Genomic DNA, 27,960 nt, shown 5'->3' with positions numbered 1-27,960 from the left:
ATAATATTGAATACTTGAAAGCAAATGATGTTTGGAGAGATGGTGTGTCTTTGTGTTTAAAATGTAAATGCATTTGTTGTACTATTTATATTTTTGTGACTAAATACTGTAGTTTTGCATACCTCTTCCAATGATTTGTTTAGGGAGCTAGTAGATTTTATCTAGCAGCAGTATCAGTTTTTCATGTTTTACAGGAATAACTCACACCCTTACTTATATATACTAACTTCACAGTCGCTCAACAGTGACCAAAATAACAACTATTACTGGGCGGGCACTAGCACTAGCACACATTAATCATGCACTGCACAAACAAACAAACAGTGATTTTCAGTTCTAGTGTCAGCCTACACACTGACAACATGTGCAGCTTTAACCAGCACTGAAACCGCTAAAACACTTGTTTTAGGTCAAATGTATTCAAAAGCTGATCTTTTTGCTGTTAAATATTAATATTTTACCTATATAGATGCTTTTTGTTGATAATACCCTTTTTTCTGAATAAGAAATCTTGTAACTTTCAAATCATTGCTGTTAAATATCGATGGTTTGTTGATATGTGCTATTTTAACTATCAGTGTCACTACTTTATATATTTGTAAGTTTGCTGCTGCCAAAGGGCTTGCAGCCATGGCTGAAAAGCATCTGTAGAGCAGTTCACCAACCCACTTAACAAAGTTAAATAAATAAATACACAAGCAAACAAAGAAATGAATAAATATGCTGCTTAATTTAGTTTCTTCTAACTGCTGGATTTTTTTAAAGAAAAGGTACTAGAAAAGAAAGCCCTATTGAAACTTCCTCATGAAAACATTGCTTTCTGTATAATTTATGCTTGCTCATTACAGAACCAGAAGATGCAGCAGCTGAAAAGCCGGCAGTCACTGCAGCACTACCACATTTTCCATGTTGACCCCCACCATTGCCAGCTGTTTTTGTTAACTTAGATAACTTCTGTCTGAAGGATACATCTGAAAGAAGGATACATCTGCAACCTTTCTAATGATCATCAATTTGCTTTAAGATACCAGACTGGCATTGCAGTCCTAGGGTCTGGTAATTAATAGCCCTGACAACCAATGTAGTTTCAGTGTACACCTTCTCACCAAATGCATTAGGCACCCTACTTCCTTCGACTGATGAAAGAGTTGTTAATGCATGGGTCAGGCCCACATTTTTGTTATATTCTAATTCTACAATAATAAGGTCAGTCACCAGATTTATGTACAAATAGCTATGCCCTTCCAGAACACTGTAAGATCTGCCTTGTTTGGAAATGTGGCATATCTTCAGTGTCTTGACCAGCTTCATTAATTATATCATGTCAGTGAATGGGGAGAACAGTTAAAGTCTTAGGCTGACCTAGTTTTAGGCCTATGATGCTTTCATGTTTAAGTGAAGACATTTTTAATTGTGAGCACTTAAAATTGTCTTTCAGTGACTAATTGTATCACCAATATATACACCCTTAGGAGGGGAACCCAAAGGTGAATAACCCAAAGCATTGTTTCCATCATCACCAGTGTTCTAACCTGTAGGATATGATCTCTGTCTTAAGTAGGCTGCTCTGTAAGGATCCTTCTCACCCTCAAAATCTGATGACCAAGATTTAGTTACCTCTTACTGCTTTTGTTTTTCAGAAACTGTCCTTGTGGCTAGATGGGTTAGCGTTAGTCTTGAAACTGGACCTATTGTGTAATGTTAAAAGGATTCATGCCACATTACTGATGGACAAACCATTAAAACCCAACCCAGCAAAGTTCTGTATTGAAGTAAAACGAACTTATAACAAATGGTATTGCCATTGAGAACCCTTAGAATATTATTAAGAAAATTTTTTTTACAGGGAGCATGCCCCCCATCCTCTCGTACCCCCTTAATTAAGTATACTAATGCCACAGTTATACAACGATAGAGAAAGTGCAAAGACTGCTTACATCAAAGGTATGTTCTGCTCCCGACAAAGAAATCAAACTGTAGCTGGTCACACAAATCATATTAGGCAGGGACTCCCGATAGACTGATAAAACATCAGTTACGCTCCCTTTCATACCTTCTCATCCATTAGGTGGACAATGCAGTATCATCAGCATCAATCCCCTTTTCTGGCTTAGTTATAAAATCTGCAACATCTGGGATGAAACAAGATCTCTGATGACCTTGAATTTCACTTTGCAAGAACCAGCTTGGGATTAGTGCTGTAGTTTTCCTCCTGGTGAGAGGAGAAGAAGCACGGAGACATTGGTTCCTAGCTTTGTAAGAGACCACTAATTGCTGGAGACTCTATGGTCTGCTTCTCAGGAGGCAGCCTGAGATTAGTGCTGCGGTTTTGCTCCTGATGAGAGAAGTAACAGAGGCACACTGATTTATAGCATTCTGTAACTGGGTGGTATAATTGGGTTTTCCCCAGTTGGACTGGTTGACACTTCGACAAGAACCTCATCAATTTAAATTTTGCACTTTTGCACAGCTCCATGCCCAGATGTGATGAGCTGTTTAACAAGCTACCCAGTGCATCTCTCAATAGAAGTAAATGATAGGCCTCCTGGCCCCTGCAGCCTCTGAGATGAGGCTAATAATCACTGATGAGCTGTGACCTACTTCTTGGGATTAGTGTTGCTGTTTTACTCCTGGTGAGAGAAGAAACAGAGGAAAATAGATTTATAGTTGCATGCAGCCGCAGTGAGACCACCTTCAGTAACAGCCAAATAGTAGTCAATGGATAAATCGCTGCTGAATTCAGAGATCCTTCTATTCTATCCTTGTGGCAATTCACCAGGCTAAGTAGTTAGTAACTTATCTGATTGCTCACCGGTCCCTGTTGACATGGGTTCATAGTTTGCATTGTACATTTCTCATGCTAAACTGCTTGCACTAGGGACTCTGAGGCAGTGCAGCATCTGCCTCATGCTTACTAACAATCCTTTGCTATTAGCTTGCACTGGTACAACTTGTGATAGGTGCAAAGATTTACTCATCTTGAGGGGCCATGCCATGTCAGCTCAGCGCAACGTCACAACCAGCCAGCACTAGAACCATTTATAGTGAGGTTGTAAAGAAATCACTTAGGTAAGCCTCCCAGACACTGCTTAGATAAACCTCAGTGTCACAGTACATACCCACACCTTCATCCACACCTAACAGGAACCACTCTGGCTGTATGCCAGCACCCACAAGGTCTGCAGATGCTATGTCTACACATGGCAGTGTACTAGGAATAGGCAACTACATAGTCAGACACGTTAATGTTCCATTCACCAGTCACAGTCAGTCATCTCTCCTGCACTAGGATTCATCACATGCCTATAGCCCTTAGGGACCTCCACCTCAAATACAAGTACAACCTTGTAGTTGCCCACATCTTTGTGAATGATCTTGAATGCTCCATCCTACATGAGTTGAAGAGACATGGTTGAGTTCTTCATACATATATTTGAGGCAAAAGGGACGCTTGTCTTGCACAGGACCTTGCCATCTCTTAAAGTAATGCCAGAATTCCAAAATAAAATAATTGACTTTCAACAATTGTCTGGCTGATGTTTATCATTCCAGAAGATTTAGTGAGTATCAGCATAGGAGGCGATAATCAATAGATTAACCTGTTTCATCAGGTATGGCTTGTGTTACACTCCACAGGGCTTTTGCATAGTAGAAAAGACTTTTTCTCCCCCCAGAGGCAGAGTCCATCTCTTGGACATTCCAGCCTAGATAGTTCCATTATAGTTTAGATTAAGGTTCACTGTTCATATTTAAGACTCTGAACATTTGCCCAAACCTGAGGCCTTCTTTGCACTCAAACACAAAAAAAAACAAAACAGACATACACACACACACACACACACACACACATATATATATATATATATATATATATATATATATATATATGAATCTACTTCTAATAATGAAAAGCCCATGTACCCAACCACAACTTCACCGAGATGAAAACACTGAACCGTTACTATTCCGAATGATCACACTACCAAATTTTTTAACAGGGTAAGTATGTGTATGCACTTAGCCAACATGGAATGAGGAAACACACTGCAATATGTCAAACCCACTCAGGTGAGGGACTACACCCCCTGTAACTAAATATACCAACTCCAGGTTGACCGCACTACAGTGGGGAAAAGAGCAAATTTCCCCATGCTGGCCAAGTGCATACTTACCCTGTTAAAAAATTCAGTAGTGTGATAGTTTGGTAAAGTAACAGTTCGGTGTTGTTGTCTTGGTAAAGTTGGCCTTTGGGTAAGTTGGCTTTCAATTATTAGAAGTAGACCCATACATATATATATATATATATATATATATATATATATATATATACACACAAACATATATATATATATATATATATACACACACACACACACACACACACACACACATATATATATATATATATACACACACACACACACACACACACACACACACACACACACACATGGGTCTACTTCATGCTTGTGGGGTTTTGGGATTCTGAAAATGAAAATGCCGAGATGATAATCACAAAATTTAAATTACCGAACAACATAAGTTTATCCAGGGCATGTAAACACTTACCCAGTGTGGGGACTTATGCCCTTTCTCCACTGTAGTGTGATCCAGGAAAGGAGCTGGTATATATAGTTATGGGAGGTATGGGGGGGTCATAGCCCCCCCCCACCTAGGTGGGTTTTAGATAGTGTGGTGTGTTTTAGTGTTGTGTTGGGCAAGTGTTTACTTGCCCTGGGAAAACTTACATGGCTAGGTATTTGAAGTTTCTGGATTGTCATCTCGGGATTTTCATCTTTGTGCTTGTGGGATTTCGGAATTCTGAAGTAGACCCATATGTGTGTGTATGTATGTATGTATAGGTACCAGGAATTAAGTCCACTGTCATTGAAGTCACAACTGTTTCATTGACACAATTTGGTCAGCTAAACAGATGGTTGACAGGTGTTTGAGACTGCTAAATTTCTGGGGTTGGGGAATATACTCTTTCCTTGGTATTGTACACTCCTAGATTTACAATATAAAATTCATAGCCCACCTTGCAAAAACGATGTTTGTAACTTGCATATTCCAAGATTATCTCTCAGCACATGTAGTGATGTCTCATGTGTTTTTTGTTAATCTTTTGTTGGCGATATTAGTGATGTGGACATTTGGCTCTTTCTGTCGTGTGTGTGTGTGTGTGTGTGTGTGTGTGTGTGTGTGTGTGTGTGTGTGTGTGTGTGTGTGTGTGTGTGTGTCTGTGCATATGCATTATGTATAGTTACCATCACTTGATTTCAATGTGCAGATGCCATTTTCTCATTACCAGGGTACCATGCCTGTCACTTATTCAGGTGGTCTGGCAGTGGCAGAGGGAGTATCTGCAGTGACCTTATACATGTTACCTTTGTCTGCACCACACTTAATGTCATTCTCTTCCTGATCTGAAAAAACTGTCATCTTCCTCAAAACTAATACCACCTTGTCTAATAAGTCTACATTATTCAGAAATTATGCCAAAGCCAACTCAATATCTCTGTCTGAGAGCCTAAAAAAATTCAAGATCACCTTACTCTCTGCTGATCTAATTGCTAAGACTGCTACCTATAACTCTGATTTTTATGTTCATCTAAATGAATGTATAGAGAACGCCATCTCCATTAAGTATAAGTATAATGAGAAACTGAAAAATGAACCCATGTGTTGGAATTCCCAAGGAAAAAAAGAACTCTATAATTAGAGGAAAAAAATACATGCTTAATATAAAGCAATTTCCCCAGCTCCTACCATATGAAGGCACTTAGGGAGACCAGCAAGGAAGACGAGTATTCCATTAGGAAGACTAAGGGTGGATATGAACTGAAAGTTGCCATGTACTCCAAAGATAACCATAAGGCCTTCTAAACTATATTAGGGGTGTTAAAAGTAACACCCCACACTACACTGAGCTTACTATCAATTCCTGTCCCAAAGTCTGAGCCAATGTCCTAGCTGACAAATTAATTTCTATTTTCATTCTTCCAACTTATTCTCATGTTTCCTCCCTTGAATAACTAAACTTCCATTCACCCAAAATCATTGTGGGCAGGATCCTAGAAGCTCTCTTCAAAACCAAAAACAATAGCTTCATTGACCCAGACAATACACAAAACTGTCTCCTAGTTAGTGCAAAGTGCAACATTGTTGAGCCCCTCCTAAATATTTTTTACCTTAGTCTCTGCATGTGGTATTACCTGATCTCTGGAGAACGTCCATCGTGGTGCCACTCCAGAAGGGTGGCTCCATCACAGACCCTCACAGCTCTCATTTTGTTGTCCTCACCAGCATATTCTGTCACATCATGGAATGTATCTTGGTCAACCTCATAAGCAGCAAAATGACTGACCTATAAACACTCACCCCTAATCAGTCTGGCTTTATGAAAGGTAGATCCTGTTTTCTTAATCTGTTGTTTTTTTTTTTTTTTGGAAACATAACAGATGACATTAGCAAAGTCCATTCTGACCATACTGCTGATCTGAACCTCACTAAACCTTTCAAATGATTCCTCGTTTTGGAATTATTGTGGGAGTCACTAATTTAAACATAAATCCTTACATTACCCATTGGTTTGCAAATTGGTCTCTGTTCAAATGTACAGACTGAGAGTAGGAATGTTTTTTCATGTAAAAGGCATGTCAATATTGGTGTCCCACATTATTCTGTCCTGAGTCCCCTCCTCTTTGGCATCTACTTCACCAATGTGAAAACAAATGTAAAAAGTAAACAGCTATGACCAAATCTGCTGATGACTATAAATTGGTGCTGATATTGTTTTTGCCATGGGCACTTATTTCCTCCAAAAGGGTCTTTATAAGCCAGCACTGGGTGTATTGACCATGGCCTTAAGCTTAATGCCAAAAAGTGTAGCATACCTGCCTTTGAGAAACATATGTATCATACTGATTAACTCATAAACTGGACCCCACTTAAGATCAACACAGTTATTGTTGACACCAAATGAACCTTTCCTTATTCTTCTACCTTGCCTTGTTAATTAAAGGTGTATCCTCCATGTCCAGGGATGTCATAATTCCCTCTATTCCACCCTCATTAGGCCAATTAAGGAACATAGTGCAGTACTTTGAATATACTACTCCAACAACCTGCAGAGCTAGACAGCCCAAAATAGTTTCAAAAGCTAAAGTGCTTAATTTCCTTCACCAGCCTGACAGAATAAACACTGTTACTTCTCTCTGTCTCATATCAGTGCCTGCCTGCTGATCTTTGGGCTATGAAATGGCCTCTCCTACTAGTCCTATTATACCTCAGAAATACTGGCAATATTAAAAACACTCACTCCAAGTTCATCACCGTTTATCACATCATAAACCTGACCTTTTAGAAAGATAGGTGCCTTGCCCAAAAATTCCCTATTCAGGTCACTCCAGAACAGGTACAAATATGACTCTGTCATTGTCCATGTTGGTGTGAATGACCTGAGATGTACCTCCCTGGACTACATGAAAAGAGACATCGAGGAGCTCTCTGATCATGTAGCCCAGGCCAGTATGACCCTGACCCTGCATAGCATCTTGCCCTCACCAAGAATTATGCCACAGTATAAAGATAAAATGATCAATTTTAACAATTGGCTAAGCTTTTGGTGTCGTTCAAAGGGGATCCAGTGTCTGTCAGCCTGGGATGACATGTTCGACAAGCCATGTTGCTTCACAAGAGATGGCTTGCACCTGTCGCCCTTAGGCTTTCGAATACTGGCCAAGGCTCTTGCCGCCCCAATAGTACCTTTTTTAGGCATGGCTCAAAAGACAAACCCACCTCCATAAACAACATAAGAAACCAAAAACTGAGGGTAATGCTACTCAATGCCAGAAGTCTAAACCTCAAAATGCACACACTCGAGGCACTCCTCAGTATGGAGAGAATCTATATCTGTGCAGTAACAGAAACCTGGTTCAAGGCTCCAGAGAGCACCCCAGCACTACCAGGCTATAACTCATACCATACCTTTCGGCCCCAGAACCCGGACCGAAATACAAAAGGCGGGGGTGTATCCATTTTCATCAAGGATACACACACCTCCAGGTTAGTGGCACAGCACGAGGCCTCGGAGACCATCCATGTGCAAATAACAGTGGGAAAAGCTGCTTTTCAGATTGTAGCTTGCTACAGATCACCCACCTTGTCTCAGAAATCCCACTCAGCATTCCTGAGAACACTGGAAAATATGAAGGTCCTACCTAACACCATGATATTGGGTGATTTCAACTACCTAAACATTGAGTGGTGACCAGTTGTTCCAGGGTGTTTGTTTTTATAAACTCTAGAAAGTGTTGGGCAAAGGAGTTAGTACTTGAGTAGTTTTCCCAGTCAATGTTTAGGTAGTTGAAATCACCCAATATATAATATAAGAGGTGACAACATATTGGACCTGATCATCACCAACATGGGGGACCAATGTTCCATACCAGAGGTAAACCCATCGTTGGTAAGATCAGACCATAAACTAATCACACTGGACATCCACATCCCAACCCCACCCCCAGTCAAGGAAACCACTGTGAAAAACTTTTCAAAAGCAAATTTCCCACTTCAAAAGACTGAGGTGGAAAGTTTCAAAGTCTCCTTCCTAAAGGATAATGCTGCCCAAACCACAGAATCCTTTACAAATGCACTCTATGAGCACCTACAGGAATGCATGGATCGAGCCATCCCAAGTAAAACCAAGACTTACTCCTCCAAAAAGAGGAAACCAGTCTGGTGGACCCAGGCCATAAATAAGCTATTCAACAGAAGGAGGAAACTATTACATGATAGAGCAAAATCCCAAAAAGGGAAGGCATCCCTAATCAGTATCAACAAGAAACTACGATCCCTCATAAAATCATCCAAGGCCAGCTTCAAAAGAAAAATTGCCAAAGACTCTAAAGATAATCACAAAGCTTTCTTTAGCTATGGTAAGAATCTAGGTGGCAACTCTCAGATCTGCTCTGAGCTAGTGCAAAATGGCAAAAAATACACTGAACCAACTGACATTGCCAACATCCTGGTGGACAGGTTCAGTGCAAATTTTACCCCCCCACCCCCAAAAGGGCCCGTGTCCATCCCAGAAGAATGTAGAGCCCCAGATATCACAGACACACAGGTGAAAACAGCCCTTTCCAAAGCCAAAAACAGCATCAGTGCGACCGGACAGTATCCCAGGCTGTATCTTACACAAGCTTCAAAATTAACTAACCCCTCACCTAAATTCACTGTTCAAACTCAGCCTTACCACAGGCTATGTACCCAAAGAATGGTGTACAGCAACAGTTATCCCACTCCACAAAGCTGGTGCCACAACGGATCCTGGGAACTATCGCCCTATAAGCCCGGCTAGCTTGGTCTACAAAGCTATGGAGCGCATCATCATGGAACTCATTAACAGAGACATTGGAAACCTCCAGACACTGGACCCTACCCAATTCGGCTTTGTTAAAGGCAGATCTTGCCTCCTAAACCTAGTTGACTTCTTTGAAATAGTTACCAAGGCCATAGATGAGGGAAAGGTAGTCCACACAGCCTACCTGGTCCTCGCAAAGGCCTTCAACACCATTCCGCACTCTGGCATTATAGATAAGCTTACCAGCTTGAACATTAACCCCTATGTCATGAGATGGGTTGCCAACTGGCTCATGGATAGAATTCACATGGTCAGAGTTGCGGGTGCTATGTCCGACTCTAAACCCATTACAAGTGGCATCCCACAGGGTTCAGTCCTGGGAACCCTCCTGTTCGGTATATACTTCTCTGAGGTGCAGGCAAGCACGGGAGGACTATGGCTGACCAAGTTCACAGATGATTGCAAACTGGGGGCCATAATTGACTCTCCGGCTGACACAGACATCCTTTAGAAGGGTCTCATGGAGACAAATACCTGGTGTCAGAATCATGGCCTCAAGTTAAATGCCAAAAAGTGCGTAGTCATCCCCTTTGGGAAAAACAAAGTGCCCACGAACTACCACATAAGTGGTAATCCACTAAGTACGGAAGATGTAATTAGGGATCTGGGGACCCAAGTAGATAGCAACCTCTCCTTTGATAATCACATTGCCAAAGTGGTTAAAAAATCCTTCTATGTAGCCCACCTAATCACAAAAGGGTTCACATCTAGATCAAGAGAGGTTATTATGCCCCTCTACTCATTGCTCATCAGGCCCATAATAGAGTACAATGCCCCATTTGGGATGTACCTTAAATGACACCTGCAACAGCTGGAAAGACCTCAGAAGTACCTCACCAAGAGGATCATGGACCTCAAACAGATGCCCTATGCAGCTCAACTAAAAAAACTCCAGCTCTACTCAGTTGTTTACCACCTACACAGAGGTGATCTCTGCCTGACATACAAGGCCATGTCTAACCCGGAATTAATGGACATGCTCCACCTCAAGAAAACCAAATCTCTTAGAGCCACACGCTCTAGGGATTTAAACCTCAGCACAACAATAAATAGGACATGCTGGAGGGATAGATTCCTGTCCCAGAGACTTCCCTCACTCTGGAATAGAATCCCAATCTATGTTAGGTAAAGACCCTCACTGACTCTCTTCAAGAGAAATCTTGACGAGTGGATGGGAAATCGTAAATTTACCCCTGGGATCACTTTAGTGACCCTGCTGGACAGAGGCTCAGGAAACTAATCTAAAAGGAAGGCGAAAGCCAACACATTCTGGCTAGGCTTATAAATGCCCTTGGGCAGATAGCCTAGTACCTGCCTATGAACCTATGAACCTATTTGGGAGAAAAAAACTCCCTTTGCATGTCAAAGAATGTAACACGATGGCCTGTTTTGTGTTCTGCCTCCATAACTGGATGGTTACCTACCAATTTACTCCTGGGATAAACAGTGTGGTTCTCACAGAATGGGATGGCAAATCCACCCACTAAGCCGTCTTGGTTGCATGACTGTGCTTTATGACATCACCCAGATTGCCTACCCTGTAAGAGACTGTGAGCTTATTTACACCTTCTGTCTCTCCAACTGCCAGATTCTTGAGATTAAGCCAATAAAGCCCAACTCTCTTGGTTGTCATTTTGAGAACTTTACCTGGAGCTTTCAAAATTGTCAGAAAAAACAGCAATTTAAAGGGAAAATAGCAAATATTGAAACTCACTGTTCTCCTTTTAAATTGCTTTCTGCAGGGTCAAGCCCCCTTCACCCCCTGATGTGGGTAGCTGAAGCCTCCTTTTACTTATGTATACTAAGATGACTGCACTTTAGAGAAAGTAAAAAAAAAACTATGAGACATAGTGATCTATGATTTAATATATACTTTCTCCATTTTTGCACATCTATTCTTGTTTAAGATTCATAGTTATGAGTCTTGGTCTTTCAAATGGTTACAAAAATCCAGCCGATACAGTGAATCACAGTTCTTTACAAAAATGCAATCCATAAGAAACTCACACAAACTAATGAAAGTAGCTATATCTGCTCCTACAAAATTAACTTTGATGACATTGCCTTTGATGAAACTGCATAACACCAAGTCAAAATATCATTGTTCTATCTTTCTCTAATCAGGTAATGCAAAGCCTCATGATAGATGGCGGAATGACATATGAGTCTTAAATGGTATTCAGAAATCAGGTGTTCACTGTCCTAATTGAAAAAAATGGGTTCTGTGTTCAAGCATCTGCTCAAATGATGTTTGGTCTATAGCCACCCCCATCATAACTGTAGGAAATGTAATATTAAAGTCAGTGGGCATTGGCAGTCCCTTGAGCCAAAACAAGAGTAGCTGGACAGTCTACCGTGAGGATGTGAGGATGACATCCAGTCTGGGGGTTTTCTTGTTTTTAACTTGAAATGTCTGTGATATATTTCCCCCATATCCTGTTTCCTTTTAAATCCCTAGGAAAAAAAAAAAGAAAAGCTGTAACAGTTTGGACAGCACAGGACCTCAAGGGACTTCAGGTCAGGGTCTGGGTAAAAATACTTGTAACCGCAGCATCTGGTGAGGGAGTGGCACTGCTCATACAAATGAGTACAGACAGCCTTAGAGGATTCAAGTCATGCCATTCATTTTAATGTTTTTTTTTTTTTTTGCATTCTTCAAGAGAACCAAATGTTCCTCTTTGTGCATAGAATTACAGTTTCCTATTTTTTTCACAAAAGCACCTGACTACAATGTAAAAGGAAAACTAGAAGAAATATCTCACAGCTTTTTGTGTTCATTAAGGGATGTACATTTCTTAGTTTCCCAAACTAGTGCATTTTTCTTCAAACAATTGAGGTGAATTCAGTCTGTATGTTATGTTATTCCCCTAACAAAAAGACACTAGTGAATTATTTTCTTTGAAGAGTTTGATTGCCATAAGAGCAGATGTTGGTGACTTTCTCAAGAACATCATTTGCCCCCAGAAGAAATGGAAAAACTGCTAGCTCTGTAGCATTGAGGGATAAAGGCTTTAATATTACTCAGGTGACCTGATTCAATAGACAGCCCAGGTGCTGATGGAACTGGTGAAGGGAGGGAGAGGAGTGATGAGGAAGCTGACCTGAACTGATAGACAGTTGTAGGAGCTCTTCAGGAGAAGGAGAAGAGTAATGAGGAAGATGATCTGAATTTGATGAGGAAGGTGATCTGAACTGATAGACAGCCTAGGTGATGAAGAACTTGTGAGCAGATGGAGAGAAGTGATGAGGAAGGCGACCTGAATTGATAGGCAGCCCAGCTGCTGAAAGAGCTGGTGAGCAGAGGGACAGGAGTGATGAGGAATTGCTCACTCACCATTCTCAGGCAGAGTGTGAGGGTCCAACTGTCCAATGTACATCTTCGATGTTAGAATTCTTGGGTGAGACAGGAAACCACACTGATGCACTTGCTTTAAATGAGGCTCAGCCCTCTGAGGTATTTCATCACTGACAAAAGTTGAAGACATGACCTTGTAAAGCCCTGCTGTATGCTGGACCCAAAGCATGTTACTGGGAATAGTTAGGGCTTAAGCATTAAGCTCCATTTCCCCTGGCAATATGATATCATCACTGCTGTCACTGGACACTCACCCCTGAGAGGAATGAAGAAGCCATTGGTTTCTTCCATGTGACAGGAATAAGTAATAGGGGGAATGATGACCATCCAGATGATTGGTGAAAACAAATCTGTCCTTATACTGTGAAACAGGAACTACTGTAACATTTATTGGATTAACTACTCTAAGAGTTGAAACAAATAGGACATCATATATTTGTAATGGCTGCTGTCTGTCACTGTTGTTAGTTTGGTACCATGTTATCAGGTGTAGGCATCTAGTAATGCAGTACCATAGATTAGTACAATAGGCAAGCAACTCACAGTTGTGCAGTGGCATCAAAACTCTCCACTGCTTAAGTGTGCAGTCCACAACTGGCAGGGTAGCCAGAGATGGCATACATGCATCTATATATAGTCTCATAAAGCACTGGGAATATTGCATTCAGGAAGAGACAGGGCACAAAACAACAAGACAGCTCTGCAAATCTAAATGGAGTGACTGTTTAGCTCATGAGACAAAAGTGGAACTAAGAGAAGTGCCCAGGTTGTCTTCCATTATAGTTGCTGGGCTGTCCAGTTTCTAGGACTTGACACTGCAACAACACTTGTGCTTTGGGGTGTCTGTCTTCTGCAAATCTGACTTATCTAATGTAGATGTATGGATTCTGCTGCAATGATCCATGTAATGAAAATCTGAGAATTAATGGTGCCACGTCCATTGTGCTTTGTTAGCCACTTACTCCTCTGTTAAAGTTTCAAAGATAGCCTCTGATTTCACAGGTCAAAGACATCTACCTATCTGCCCCAGTATCAATTCTGTTCCACATTTTTCTTTCTTCTTATCTATAGCTGCTTTAAAAGTGGTGGACTGGAGTAACTGGTCTGTCTTTCTAGTCACTTGAGTGGTATTTCTGGTCACCAGATTCCAGTGCCCTCATGCCATGAGTGACATCTTGATCCTCCACATTAGGACATATTTTATTCTTAGCATCCAGACAATTAAACCTGAGGTTGGAAACCATAGATGGATGTCAGTGCTCTTGTCCTTGGTTTTGTAATTACTACTATAAAGGCCTTTTTCTGTGAAGCAGACCTGCTGAAGACTCAGAGGTAATTCTCACCCCAAATTGTTGGCAATCATTATTCCATCCAGTGTGCTGACTCTGAATCCTAAGCACTGCATTCTTATTGTGGAAGTTTAGAAATGGATACTGACATGACTAGTGTCATATTCACTATTTATTTCTACTCATCATAAACGTGCCCTCTGTACAACTAGTCTGGAGACTCATCAAAACCCCCACAGGGTCAGGGTCTTTTACCTCCTCTGTCATTCAAAGCATCCACACATTGTTGCACACGGAGTGAATATCTAGGTCAAACACTTTACTCTGGAACATGTCAGTATTTCAGCAGTTATTTTTGACATGAAAGGCATTTGATATTTTTCTCCAAGCCTGCAGTTTTTGGGATGAAACTGTTAGGCTAGGATTGAGGTTTTGTGTTTTGTAAGAGTCTTGTGATCGCATCAGTATCTTCAAGCATTGTCTGAAACATGCCATTTATGTTTCATTGCCAGGTCTGCATAGTCTGCTGTGCTATGACATGTGCTCCTTAATGGCATGATGAAAACAAATCCATTAAAAGTAATCATATGTCCATTTGTTCAGGACCTACAGTACTTTTCCTTACTGCCAAACTATTCATGGCAGTCAAATGCAAATATACAATTGATTATCTGTCAAAAAAATTGAAGCAAATAAATCAGCATGCATTTGTAATAGCTGTTGTCTGTCACTGTTGTTAGTTTGGTACCAAGTTATAAGGTGTAGGCATCTACTAATGCGGTACCCAGATTACTACAAAGACAACTACCTCACAGTTGTGCAGTGGCATCAAAACTCTCCACTGCTTAAGTGTGCAGCCCACTACTGACAGGGTAGCCAGAGATGGCATATATACATCTGTATACAGTCCCATAAGGCAATGGGGAATATTGCAGTCAGGAAAAGTCAGAGTGGAAGAGAGGTAAGAAGTCATATTATGGTGATATAGTGGGAGGGACTGGGTATGGACCAGTTTTAAGCAGGACAGATTGAAACTGTACTAGCAGAAGGGCATATCTAGAGAGGGGGGCTGAAAGGGGGAGATGTGGGTAGTGGACAGCAGAATGGCTCAGTGGTTCTCTGTTTCATAACTCCAGGAACCTAAGTTCAGTACCGACTTTTGTTAACTGTCTGTGTGCAGATTTGTGTGTGCTCTCAGTGTCTGCATGGAGTTTATCTGGGTAGTCTGGTTTCTTCCTCCTCCCTCCCAAAAATGTGCTTGTTAACTGGATACACTAAATGTGTCCATATAAACATTGTATTTACTCTTGCCCTTGTGGCCAAGGTTGTGGTTAGAAAGGATCCATGCAGGACCAGTTCACTAAAATGATTAAAAAATAAATGAAAGGAGTAGTATTTGTAAAAAAGAAGTGAAACATCTGTTAATAATTTCTTGTTTTTTATTCTCTCCTTTTTTATAAGGAAGTCATGAAGTTGGAACTAGAAGGAAACCATTTCTTATGTTTCAATTCCCACAAGCCGGCAATTAGTGATAGCTCATTGAAAGCCTTATAGTGCTGCCACACTGTGCTTTTAAAAGTAGTAAAATACAGTGTGGAGACTGTTGTGGGTTCTAGGGACTTCAGGCATGAACCTTTTGCAAAACTATGGAGTGTGTCAATCCATTATGCCTGTTGGTGAAGTCTTGGACTTACTTTGCAATAGTTTACTCTCCTTACAAGCAATGATGAGTTCCACAGGGTGACATCAGTGGTGCATTAGTGAGTTTTAGAATTCTGTCTATTTATGTCTGACTCACATTTATTTTTGGGCATTCATGATCCACTGTTTTGGGTTTTGCAGTTGTGACAGGGAGCCATGATGCCTTGCTAAACAGTACTGCTCCAGAGCAAAACTGAGATTGTTCAAATTTAGGATAGTTGAAGGGTGTTTGCCTCTAGTTCAGCAATCCCCTTTTCCCTAAATAAAGAAAATGTCCCAATGACATTCTCCAAACCTTCACTGCAGACCCATTATCCAATATTCCCAGTCCCATACTAAACTATATACTAACTTGTAGTATGATCATCTTCCACTGACTTGCGACTTTTCTTACCATGGGCTGCCAGCTGCTTCTTGATGAAAATTAATGTTTTTTAAATTATTTTCAGAAAGGCCTTCAACAAATGACCACTGCTCCATCACTGGTTAACTTTTGAGCTAAGATTTTCAGTATAGTGTTTATGGATCATTGCCTTCATTTCACAGTGACTGTAAAATTGCCTTTTTAAGATGAAATAATGTAATGATACTTCAGACTTTATGATATTAAAAACTTACTATTTGTATTATGAAAGTTCTCAGCTCATGAACACTCATGAACAACTACATTTTCCTTGCACAGTTCTATGCAGAGAACATAATTTCATAAAATGACTGTGAAGTCACCTTTTAAAGTAGAAACTGAGCAGCTTCACTTCACGTATTTGTTTTCTGATACCTGCTATATAATTGTCAGGGTTGTAGGGGACTCAGGGCTCATTTGAGTGGGCAACAGATATAAAAGGACCAACCATGGACAGGATATCGGTCCACAAGAGGATCTGCGGGTGTAGCCAGAGATTTACATTTTGTACTCAAACCTAATGTTGCTGCCTCCACTACCCACTTGTCAATTTAAAAATGTACTCAGCCCTCAGAATGCTACCCCCAGATACATGGGAAGAAGCATGTTATTTTCAACTGTTACAATTTATTTCCATAAAAAGCTAGTTTTAGAGGTGTATTCCTTTTGCACAAGAATTCTTAGTGTACCGCTATACTGTGAATACTCATTTACACAGTTCTAAACATTCTGTGCTTTTTGAGTGTTGACATTTGCAAGAGATGCTCAGAAAAAAAATGTACTCATTTCAGTACAGAGTATGCCTAGCTACACCCTTCCATGCATACACACACACACACACACACACACACACACACACACACACACACACACACACACACACACACACACACACACACACACACAAAATCACTCACTACCTCATACCTAAGTTCAGTTGAGAGACTCACCAGTTCACAAACTTAGATGTGGAAGGAAACTGAACAACTTGGTGAAATCTAGTATGGAAACAGGGTAGACATGCAGACACCATGAATAAGATTCTGCAGCTAGAAACTGAAACACTGCGCAAAGCAGATTTCGTGGTAAGACTCATAACAAAAACATTCTGGAAATGTAACCCAAAATATTACTAAATGTAAAATTTATGAGAGTACATTTTATTCGAAGAACATTTTCTTGATTTTTTCTTAAGATCAACATATTTACATCAGATTCAAAAAATGCCATCTCTGCGGAGAACTGTGATAAACTAGGAATTGTTTTTTTAAAGAAATATACATAAGAAGCTGTACTAAAGCAGTATGAAATTAAGAAAAGGTGCAAAAAGTTGCACTGCATGTGCATTTTAAAATAAGGTATAACATGTGAGGCAAAATGTGCAAAGTGGTATATAACTTTGCAACTGTAGAAATGTATATAGTTAAAAAGTGCAGTTCAATTCCTGCTTCTTGACTATGTAACTGTTTTTACACCTTTGCAGAACCTGCTGTTTGATGGTTGTTGATGGTCACTTGATTTCCTTATTTGGACTGCAGCTTGCTGAATTTTTCCTCTTTCCTTTCTCCATTTGACATGTAATTGTGAAATTAGGAAGGACATGTTCTAAATTCAAATTAAAACCACAGGAAATCATGCTGGGGGACATAAACAGAGGCACTGACTGTTAATTTAAATAGTAAGAGCTACAGAAGTATAGACATTCTAGGAGTTACCACTGGGGGATATTCTTGGAGACAGAACTCTACTACATTGCCTGTGTGGACTATTACAATTCTATTTTGGACTTAAAACCCAAACCATATTGGGTACAGTATATCTTTAAACAGAACCATATATTTTTCAGTTTAGATATTATAAAGTCAATTGGTTTTTACAGTTACCTGTCTTTTTAAGTGCTTTATTTTCAATTACTTGTGCAAGTATTTGACTGTTTACATATATTTTGTTGAAAAATGCTTTAATTTAACTTTTCAGGTAAAGACTGCTATTATTTAGTTTTGAATGCTTGTGACTGATCATTTATTTATTGGTTAAAGGGTTTATGAATTTTACATGTATCTACAACTATATGGCATCTCCACACATTGCGAAGCTAAGTGATATTATTTAAATATTTCAAGTTTGGATTATTTAAGGGTAAACAGAACTTGCTAGAGATTGGCGCTGGAAAGTCACCATTTACACCCGTATAGGAAAATATAATGTGAGTACTTGTGTGCATGTATGTATGTGTGTGTGTGTGTGTGTGTGTGTGTGTGTGTGTGTGTGTGTGTGTGTGTGTGTGTGTGTGTGCATGTGTGCATGTGTGCGTGTGTGCGTGTGTGCGTGTGTGTGCATGTGTGTGTGACAGTATAAAATATTTTTGTTACATTTTAATTAGTTTCAGGTTGCTCTGAAAGGAACTGAGCTCAGTCTGAAGTGAGTGGTATCCTGGGGAGCCTGTAATTATAACTCTACTCTGTAGCTCCACAGTGTTGAAGTCATCTGGGTACAACCCATTTTGGCTATTACCCAGAACAGCAGTACACATTTACTGTACTCCCTTAAAGCCAGCTTGTCTTTTTATATAGTACCTGGTACCAATAATAGGAGTCAAACACCATATTTCTGATTCTATATCAAATCAATTTTTGATGGCAAAGGTATGGATGTCAGTACCTGTTGCTCCTATATATCATATTAACTGATGGTAGTAGGGGAAATTCACAAAGTCAGACAGGTATAGATCCCCCACACACATTCTCTCTCTCATTCACTGGCTCACGCATACATACCTAAAGACGATTTAGAGGGTCACCAGTTCACATATCGGCATGTATTTAGATGTGGAAGGAAAACTGAATCCCTGGTGTAAACTTATGTGGACATAAGGATGACATGGAGACACCATGCTGAAGGAACTAGAGGTGAGAAATGAATCAGAAAACCAATTAGACATCATGATATAGATGCAGAAGGTAAACAATATAAACATTTTGTTCCAAAATATCACCAGCTGCAAATGTTTGACTCTGCATTTAAGTTACAGAACTTTTTATTAAAAATGTCACTAAATTGCAGCATGCTTACCTCAAATTTGAATGTCACATCATGGATTGACACTGCCCATTTTGTATCTTCAGAAAGGTGATTTTTGGTGTGAAACATTAAAATACATGCTGATAGCAAAATCCTATCTTGAAATGAAACTGCACCATGACCTATCATATTTATTGTAGCAAAGTTCTAGAAATAATATTTGAAATGTTTTCCCCAAAGTATTAATAAATGCTAACTTATGAGTTTGCAGTTAAATTAGCAAATTTTTTATAACTGTACTGAAGCTCAGCATTTTTATAGCATATTGGCATTGTATTACCTATAGGATGGCATTAATGGAATAATGAGTTGTCCTTTATTATTTTTATTCCAAAACTGAATTTCAAACAGTAAACATGAACAATGCATAGTAATTATGAAATCATCCTTTAAGGTGAATTTACACAATGACATCTCAGATGAAGTAGACCTATAAGACAATTTTTTGCATTTTTCTTAAACTAGATAAAATTGCTCACCCTTAAATATTTATTTTCAGTACTGGTTGTTATCTAGGTTCTTCTCATTTGAAATCAGTTTCACTGATCATTACTGTCCAGGGTCACGCCTCCATCATGAGTTCAGGATCAGAGTTTATTATTCAGAGTTATATACTCCAGAATCAACCAACTTTCACCATCTGAATTCAAGTTGTTTGTTGTCACCACCTCTCACCTTCCATAACAAAGGAGCTCCCCATGTCTGTGCATAGACACACACACACACACACACACACACACACACACACACACACACACATATATAAAGCCCTTTACAAATTTGTACAAACACTTATGACACACATACACTTTAGGGAGAGACTTTTAAGTAACTTGGCATAAGAAGGCATATTTATTTCTCTAGAACATGCTGTGCATGACTGCTGAACCTCAGACCATGTGATTATGATTTTCTAAACCAGCAGTTGCAGAGGAAGAAAGAAAATGTATTTGTCAATACTGAATGTTGATTTGCACTGGGGATGAACTGTAGCAAAATAGCAGAAGGAAGACAGGGTGGGATATATGGATGATATATACATTTTGTTTCTCTTAAATGTATCTAGACTATATGCAACCTTGGAATCAGAACAATTATTTTAGTTATACCAGTTAACATAGCCAGTTTGAAGTTATATCTTCCATAGAGTAGTGTCTTATTTCTCATATTGTACTTATATAACTTCAAGCTGGCTATGCTAACTGGTATAGTATAATTCAGAACTACAAAAGGGCACCTTGTTCTCAATAAAAGGTGCAACAAACAAGTTAAACATGATTGACATAATATAAGCTGATCAACAAATATTTTTGCCATGGAGAGTATAGTGATAAAGAATTTTTTACAGCATAGTTCCTAAGTACTTAAAGATTATACACCAGTCAAAGGAGTACCTCCTAGACTATATGACAAAGTACATTTCACTTTTCAAATATGTTATGTTCATATTTATCCTTATTACAGGTTGTTACTATTGTTATGCCAGTCCAGCATATTAACTGTGTTCAACATTTTCAGACTACAGAGGTGAAACAACACATTCTGTTTTACAGGCATTTGCAAATGTGGACAGTGCAATAAAATTTGATTAAACAACAGGCGGTCAAACATGATGCCTGAGGAACACCAAATATGGTTACAGTCTGTTATTAAGTTTAACCTTAACTACTGACTTTCTGAATCTGCCACATCGATTCTGATATTGATTTGATTTTGAAAGTATTAATATTATTATTAGGTACATCTGGAATATTAAGTAACCTGATACTGAGTATGCAACTTTTATTCTATTTATCAAAGGGTTTAGTGTTTGCTTTTCTCCTTTGTGACTAACATACAATAATACTAATGCTGTGGATGCATTTTTTTAAACTAAAAGGCAACAATTCTTATGAGTATCTCTACATCAGGAAAGTAAAAAAAACACATTGAACTTCTTTTGGTGTAATATCCTGTTGTCTGAATTGCTTTTAAAGCATTTTACTATAAGTGCATTATTTTATTCTTTAACTAAAACAGTTTGTTCAGCCAGGTAGTAGGCCTTAGCTTTGTAGCACATAGCCTTGGTGAGAGGAAGTTTTTTTTTTCTTTTTTCTTTTTTTCTGTTACATGTTCAGTGTCTGGTTTCATGTGGCTCATTACAGATCTGTTTTGCTAACTGGATTGCTTTATCCTGTTATTAGTTATTTAATTGTATTAATCACAGAGCCTAGGATTTGTTCTTTTCCTTTGTAACTAAAGTGAAATAAGACCGGTGCTCTGGATACATTTTCAGACTAAAGGAAATAGTTCCATTGAGTATCTATACATCAAGAAGTAAAAAAAATACACTGCATTTGTTTTGTTTTAATACTTTATTGTCAGAATTGTTTTTTAAACATTTTACTGTAAGTGTATTATTTTGTTCTGTAACTAAATATGCCTTGTAGTACATAGCATTGGTGAGAGGACCTTGTTGCTACATGTTTCAGTGTTTGATTTATCTGGCCTGTTACACATCTGTTGATTTCCTTCATTCCCCCATCTTGATGTGACTTTAAATCCAGTGCCTCCGCTGCTCCTTATGGTAATACGAATATCAAATTCCCTTCCTCTCCTCTTTAATTGATATTGTCAGTAAGCACAGAAGTATCAGTTGCATAAGCTATTTAAATATATTTACGGTCCCATTACATTTCATGGATCAATAATACTGACTGCCCACCCAGCCACCCAGTTGCTGTTCACCTGACTGTTCTTACTCTCAATTGTCTTTGGAATGTCTCCCAGTCTCGCCTCATCTGTTCATACTGGTGAGCTCTAGTAGATCAAACTGGGAAGTTCCACCTTTGGACTGTTAAAGCTCAAGGTAACCATCTTCTTATTTCCCAGCATGCTTAGTGCATAGCATAATACTTAGTAGGTTTAACCTTTTTTTCATATTTATTTTATAATCTGTTCAACTTAGTGTTCTAGGATATAACAAATTCACTTCATCAGGACTCATTAGTAGCCATTTTTCTCCATGCACTGAATATCATGAAGTCACAGTTTATCTCACAGTTGTTACCATCCTAATAGCAATAGGAACATTGAGGCAATGCAAGAACTGTCTCATGCTAACTGACAATCTTTTGATTCTTTCTATAACCTATTTCATATGTGAGAGATGCCAATATATACTAACCTTGGAGGTCAACCTCTCTTCAAAGAGTTCAGAATAAACACAGCATGTTGTCAGTTCTGACACCCACCTTACACATCCATGCCCATCATGTTCTAGGCAAATAAATAAGGCTTCTTATGCTGACATACTTAAAAAGCCCTATCTGAACCAGAAAGGCCTCCTAGACAGGGATGTGGTATACAGGGCACTAACCATCATACTATCAGGTAAACAACATGTGCAGGCACTACCAAAAACACAGCTACAAAAAGGAGTCACTCGATTGGCTGGCCAAATCTCTTAAGGCAGCAAGGCTGAGACAGTACATCTGACAACATTTTAGTCATAGGTGACTTCATAGTGAAATGCACAGATGTACCACTCAACAGGCTGTGCAAAAGCAGAGTGATGGTTACCTGTATCTCAGGTGCCAAAATCTGCAGTCTTACTAGGGCCCTCAAGTCCCTTCACCCTAATTACACATATAATATGGTCATTGCACAGATGAGAGTAAATGCCTTGAGATATACCTATCTAGATCATATAACAGTCTCACTAGGGTCCTCAAGTCCTATCACTCTAAGTACACATGTCACACAGTCATTGCACACAAGGGACTGAATGACTTGAGACACACCTCAGTGGATCATATGAAAAGGGACATGTTAGAATGTGCATCTGAAACTTGTGTGACACTAGTACCGAGTAGTATCCTACTGTCACAAAAGGAAATACTGCCAGCCCAGCTATCTGGAATTTTGTAAATAATCATATGTCATTTGTGAATATCAACACGATTCATATGCTTGTCTTACAAATGTATTAAAAGTATAGGTTATGTGTATATTAAACTACAGGTACAGAAGTGTACATTGAACAGGGTTTGTACAGTACTGAGCTTCAAAGATGTGTCCACAGTGTACCCTACTGGAAAAGAACAGAAATGTATATAAACTATATACCTGTGCAAATGTATATGTTTTAACAGTAGAAACTAGAACATACAGAGTTAACTTGCAAAACTTCAAGAAAATAGTTGTCAGTGCAATAGCAGGCACAATGTCTAGAGTTAAAAGTTTTTTGTATTGTCTTGAAAGAGAAGTAATTACTAGGTTTGAGATGTAGAAGTGCTTTATTGTTTTATGACTTCCAGGATCTGCAAACATCTGAGAGATATGTGTTTTTCACAAGGAGATGCCAAATGCTACCCTGGGGGTATAGCTTGGGAACTAAAGTCAGGTGACAAAAAGTGATGTCATTCAAGCTAACCCAACACTAATATTTGACATTAATTTAAGAACTCTCTCAGAGAGAGAGAAAGAGAGAGTGCATTTTGTATCTTGTCTTTGACCTAGAAACATACACTCATCACCACCTTCTGCACTTGCCTTGCTGTAAGTTTTAGGGCATAGTAACTCTTTTAGATTTAGATAGGAATATAGTAAAGGATAGATTAGATGTTTTCTTTATTTATTTGAGACTGTCCTGCAATGTTGTTTTAAATATTTCCTGTGATTTTTGAGCTCTGATGTAACTGAGTACTTGTTAAGTATTTTCTTGTTCATTTACTCTTTATTTATTATTAAATATATTTAAACATATCTTTGTGGCTGATATCAGTGAGTCATATTTAAGCTCTGAGAGTACTTGCATATCTATTTGGTGACACTGTACAGGCCACTCCTAAACAGCCTTGCTCTTGGTCAGAACACCATTTAGATTATTAGTAACATTACACAGTAGGATTGGACACCCTTTGTTAAGGGCCTCAAAGTAGCTGATAAAGAGTTGTCTGGTAGCAGCTGGAACTACCTTATAGTTTGGGCAGAAGGGGGCATTGCTAGTAAACCTGTGCCAGCCTTTCCCAAGTGTGTGTGTGTGTGTTTGTATATAAATCAAAATCTCAAAGTGTGTGTGTGTCAGCTACTTGGGTGGGAACACAAAGCACTGGTTGGAGAGAGAGGGTGCTGGAGGTTTTGGACTGGCCACTCAGCTGAGATCTCAACCCTATACTTGTGATAGTGGGGAGTCTTATTGGGAATCTGGAGAAAAAGGGAGACACCAGCCCCAGACTGACTGTGATCTCTGTTTTCTCTTAAGGGAAATTACACTTTGCTGTGTGTGTGTACTTGTCATTCTCCCAGAGTGTACGTTCCCCACTGTTGCCAGTGGTGAAGATTGAGACTCCTTGATTACTGGGCCAGTGCAGGGGCATCACACCTACCATTGTCAAGAATTATGCCATATCACAAAAAAAGATAACTGACTTCAGCTATTGGCTTACCTGTTGATATCACTTGAAGGAGATCCAATATATGTAAGTCTGGAAGGAGATGATTGACAACCCTTGCTGCTTTGCAAAGGATGGCTAGTGCCTCTCTTCTCATGGCTTCTGTATTTTGGCCATGACCATTTCCTCTCGCATAGTACATTTTTTAGGCAAGGTTAGTCTCCTCTAATTACCTAAATATCTAATCAAGATCAAAATTATATAAAGGTTGCACTGCTCAGCACTAGAAGCCTAAATAAGAAGTTGCACTCCTTACAGACATTTTTAACTTTTAAAAATACAGACCTTTTCATAGTTACTGAAACATGGTTTCAGAAGAGTGATTGCACTTAATAGTGCAGAGTTTCACTGCCTACTACTCCTTAGAACTAAAAGCAGGAAATGGTGGTGTTATTGGAGGGGGCGGGGTTATATTCCTAAGAAGCCATCTCACCTGCAGACTCATAAGCCAGGACAATGATCATGAACTTCTCTGTATCCTTTTCTAGGCAAACAGAACTCTGTATCATATCATAGTCAACTATGGTACTCCCTACATGTTGCCTGCAGTCCACGAGGCATATCTAAACAAACTGAAATCCCTTCCTATCAAGCCTAACACACTTCTCCAGGGAGACTTTAACTATCTCTCCATTTACAGGGAAACCTACAGCACCTTAAATAAATATGCATAAAGATACCTGGACTCTAGTTGCAAGTAGGGGTTCAAAAATACTTGCCCTGGTTCTCACCAATATTGCCATCTCATGCTCAACATCTGCAGTTATTATGTTATTGGTCAGATCTGGCCACCATTCAGTAATACTCACTGCAAGGATAAAACTTGACTTACCACAATCGTTTGTCTGTACAGACTACTCTAAGGCAAAGCCAGCCCAGCTAACTGATGATCTGATGAAATTTAGTGTCCTCCTCACCTCAATGATCCCATCTTGCATGCTGCCACACTTGTGGATAATTTCTATGCCCACCTCAAAGCATGCATTGAGGCATCTGTCTCCATAAGACATAAATACAATGCCAAATTTAGGAATAAACCCCTATTATGAAACCTCAGTAGAAACACATTATACAACAAAAGGAAGAAACTTGTAGCCCATAAAAACAAACAAACTCAATACCCCAGCATCTAGAGATGAACTCAAAAAGATCAACAAAGAAATCAGAAACAAAATCAAATCCCCTAAAAGTAAGTACAGACTGAGAAAAGTTACTTCCACTAAGGACAATCAGAAAGCCTTTTTCAGCTTTGTCCAAAATCTCAGAGGTAATGCCCAACAATGATAAGAGTTAATACATAACAAGAGCACTTACTCATCCCCTGAGGACACAGCCAACATATTAGTGGACAAATTCAGCTCTAAAGTTACTTCCCTATTTCCCTCTAACTTTCCCCAACTTATTAGCATACAAATTCCACTGACTCTGACCATTTCTAAGCCAGTCCTGAATGCTCTATTTAAGGCTAAAAACATCTAAAATATTGCCAAACAATATCAGTGAGCAAAAGAAAAAATGTTTTCTCGCACACATTGCAGTCTTTGCTCATACTCTGGAGAAAACAGCTGCATCTTTGCTACATGTATGAATTAAGTTCCTGTTACATTTAAGCAAAGAGAGCCTTTCTACTCTAAGAAGAGGTTAGTGTATGAACACAGCAAATAGCTTTTATGTGCATGTGCAATAGCTCTTTGCTGTCTTCATACACTGTAATTCAAACATTTACATTAGGCAGGTAAATCAGGAAATCATGATTGTATAAATGGATTATAAGAATGCTTGTACTTCCAGCCAGGGGCTAAATGGCACCTTCTTATGCTGACCAATCTCAGTCTCTAACTGTTTTCACCCAGCTATCCCCTTTGCCCCAGCCAGCTATAAATCATAGTTGTAATCACCAACTCCTCAGGATTTTGCCCACTGAACCAAGTGCTTTTAGTGCATCCTTAATGACAGCAACTGAAGCTTGACAAGAATTATTTTGAATACCACACACAACGTTTCTCAAATTGGTGTGGGTAACTTGTGACAGTCCACCACCAACTCTTTCCTTCCCAAGTTTTAAGCTATGCTGCCACCAGTTAGCCAAAACTAACAAAACAAATACACTCCCTACTGACTACAGTTAAAAAAAGACAAGCTTTAAATATTCAAATGGTATCAATTAATTTTAAGCAGTCGCCCTTCTCAGTTAGTGTATGCCTTATAGATGTTCATAAATCCTTTCACGCTTACAAGTCACAACCAACTCCTATTGTGTCTCTGAGGACAGTCACTGCTATCCCTGAATTTACCAGGCAAATAGTGAGCAGAAGTAGATCGCTATACCTTTCTTCTGTGTTACATACAGATTGCATGCACACCTCAGAACAACTTGGATTCACCAATCAGTCTACTGCATGTTTTTGAGAGATAGAAACCAGATTACCTGGAGAAAACCCATATGAATGTGAACATAGGTAGGACATACACACTTTGCACAGGAGACAGAAATGAACCCGAGAACATCTTGTTGAGAGACAGCAGGGCTAGTCATTGTGCACTGTGCCAACCCATACAGTTGTAGGTATATGTAAAAATGCATAAAACCTTTAAATCATAAGCAAATCATCAGTCACAAGCATTTATCATCAAATAATAACATTATTTACTTGAAATAAATTCTTCTTCTTCTTTCTGATTTTCCCGGTTAGGGGTCACCACAGCAGATCACCTGTCCACTCATGATTGGCAGTGGAGTTTTTATGATGTCTAGTTGCCAGCCCGGCACCCAACCTTCCACAGAAGGCACAAACATGCATGCACTCACACCTAGGGCCAATTTAGAGTGCCCCATCCACCTACAGCATGTCTTTGGGATGTGGGAGGAAACCGGAGCTCCCGTAGAAAACCCACGCAACCACAGGGAGGACATGCAGACTCCGTACAGAAGGCACCCCAGCCAAGGATCGCACTGGAGAACCTCCTGCTGTGAGGTGGCAACGCTAACCGCTGCACCACCGTGGCCACCCCATTTACTTGAAATAAATAAGTTAAAGCATTTATTTTGCAAGTAAAAAATACTTACACAAGAAATTGGCAATACAAAAATCAAAAAGATAGATAATGGACAGAAAGAAACTGTCACACATCTGACCTTGGAACTTTCTGCTTCTTGCTAACATATACTGTGGTCTCGCTTTTTCGAGTATTTAAGTCCAAAGTAGAATTTTCAGAGTCCTTACAGGCAATATAGCTGAGATTTGTCTCTAAAAGTATCCTCCAGTAGTAAC

This window comes from Protopterus annectens, chromosome 8.part0 (assembly GCF_019279795.1).
Source record: "Protopterus annectens isolate FY-2018-M chromosome 8.part0, PAN1.0, whole genome shotgun sequence".
Classification (NCBI taxonomy): domain Eukaryota; kingdom Metazoa; phylum Chordata; order Ceratodontiformes; family Protopteridae; genus Protopterus; species Protopterus annectens.
This window is presented reverse-complemented; position numbering follows the sequence as displayed.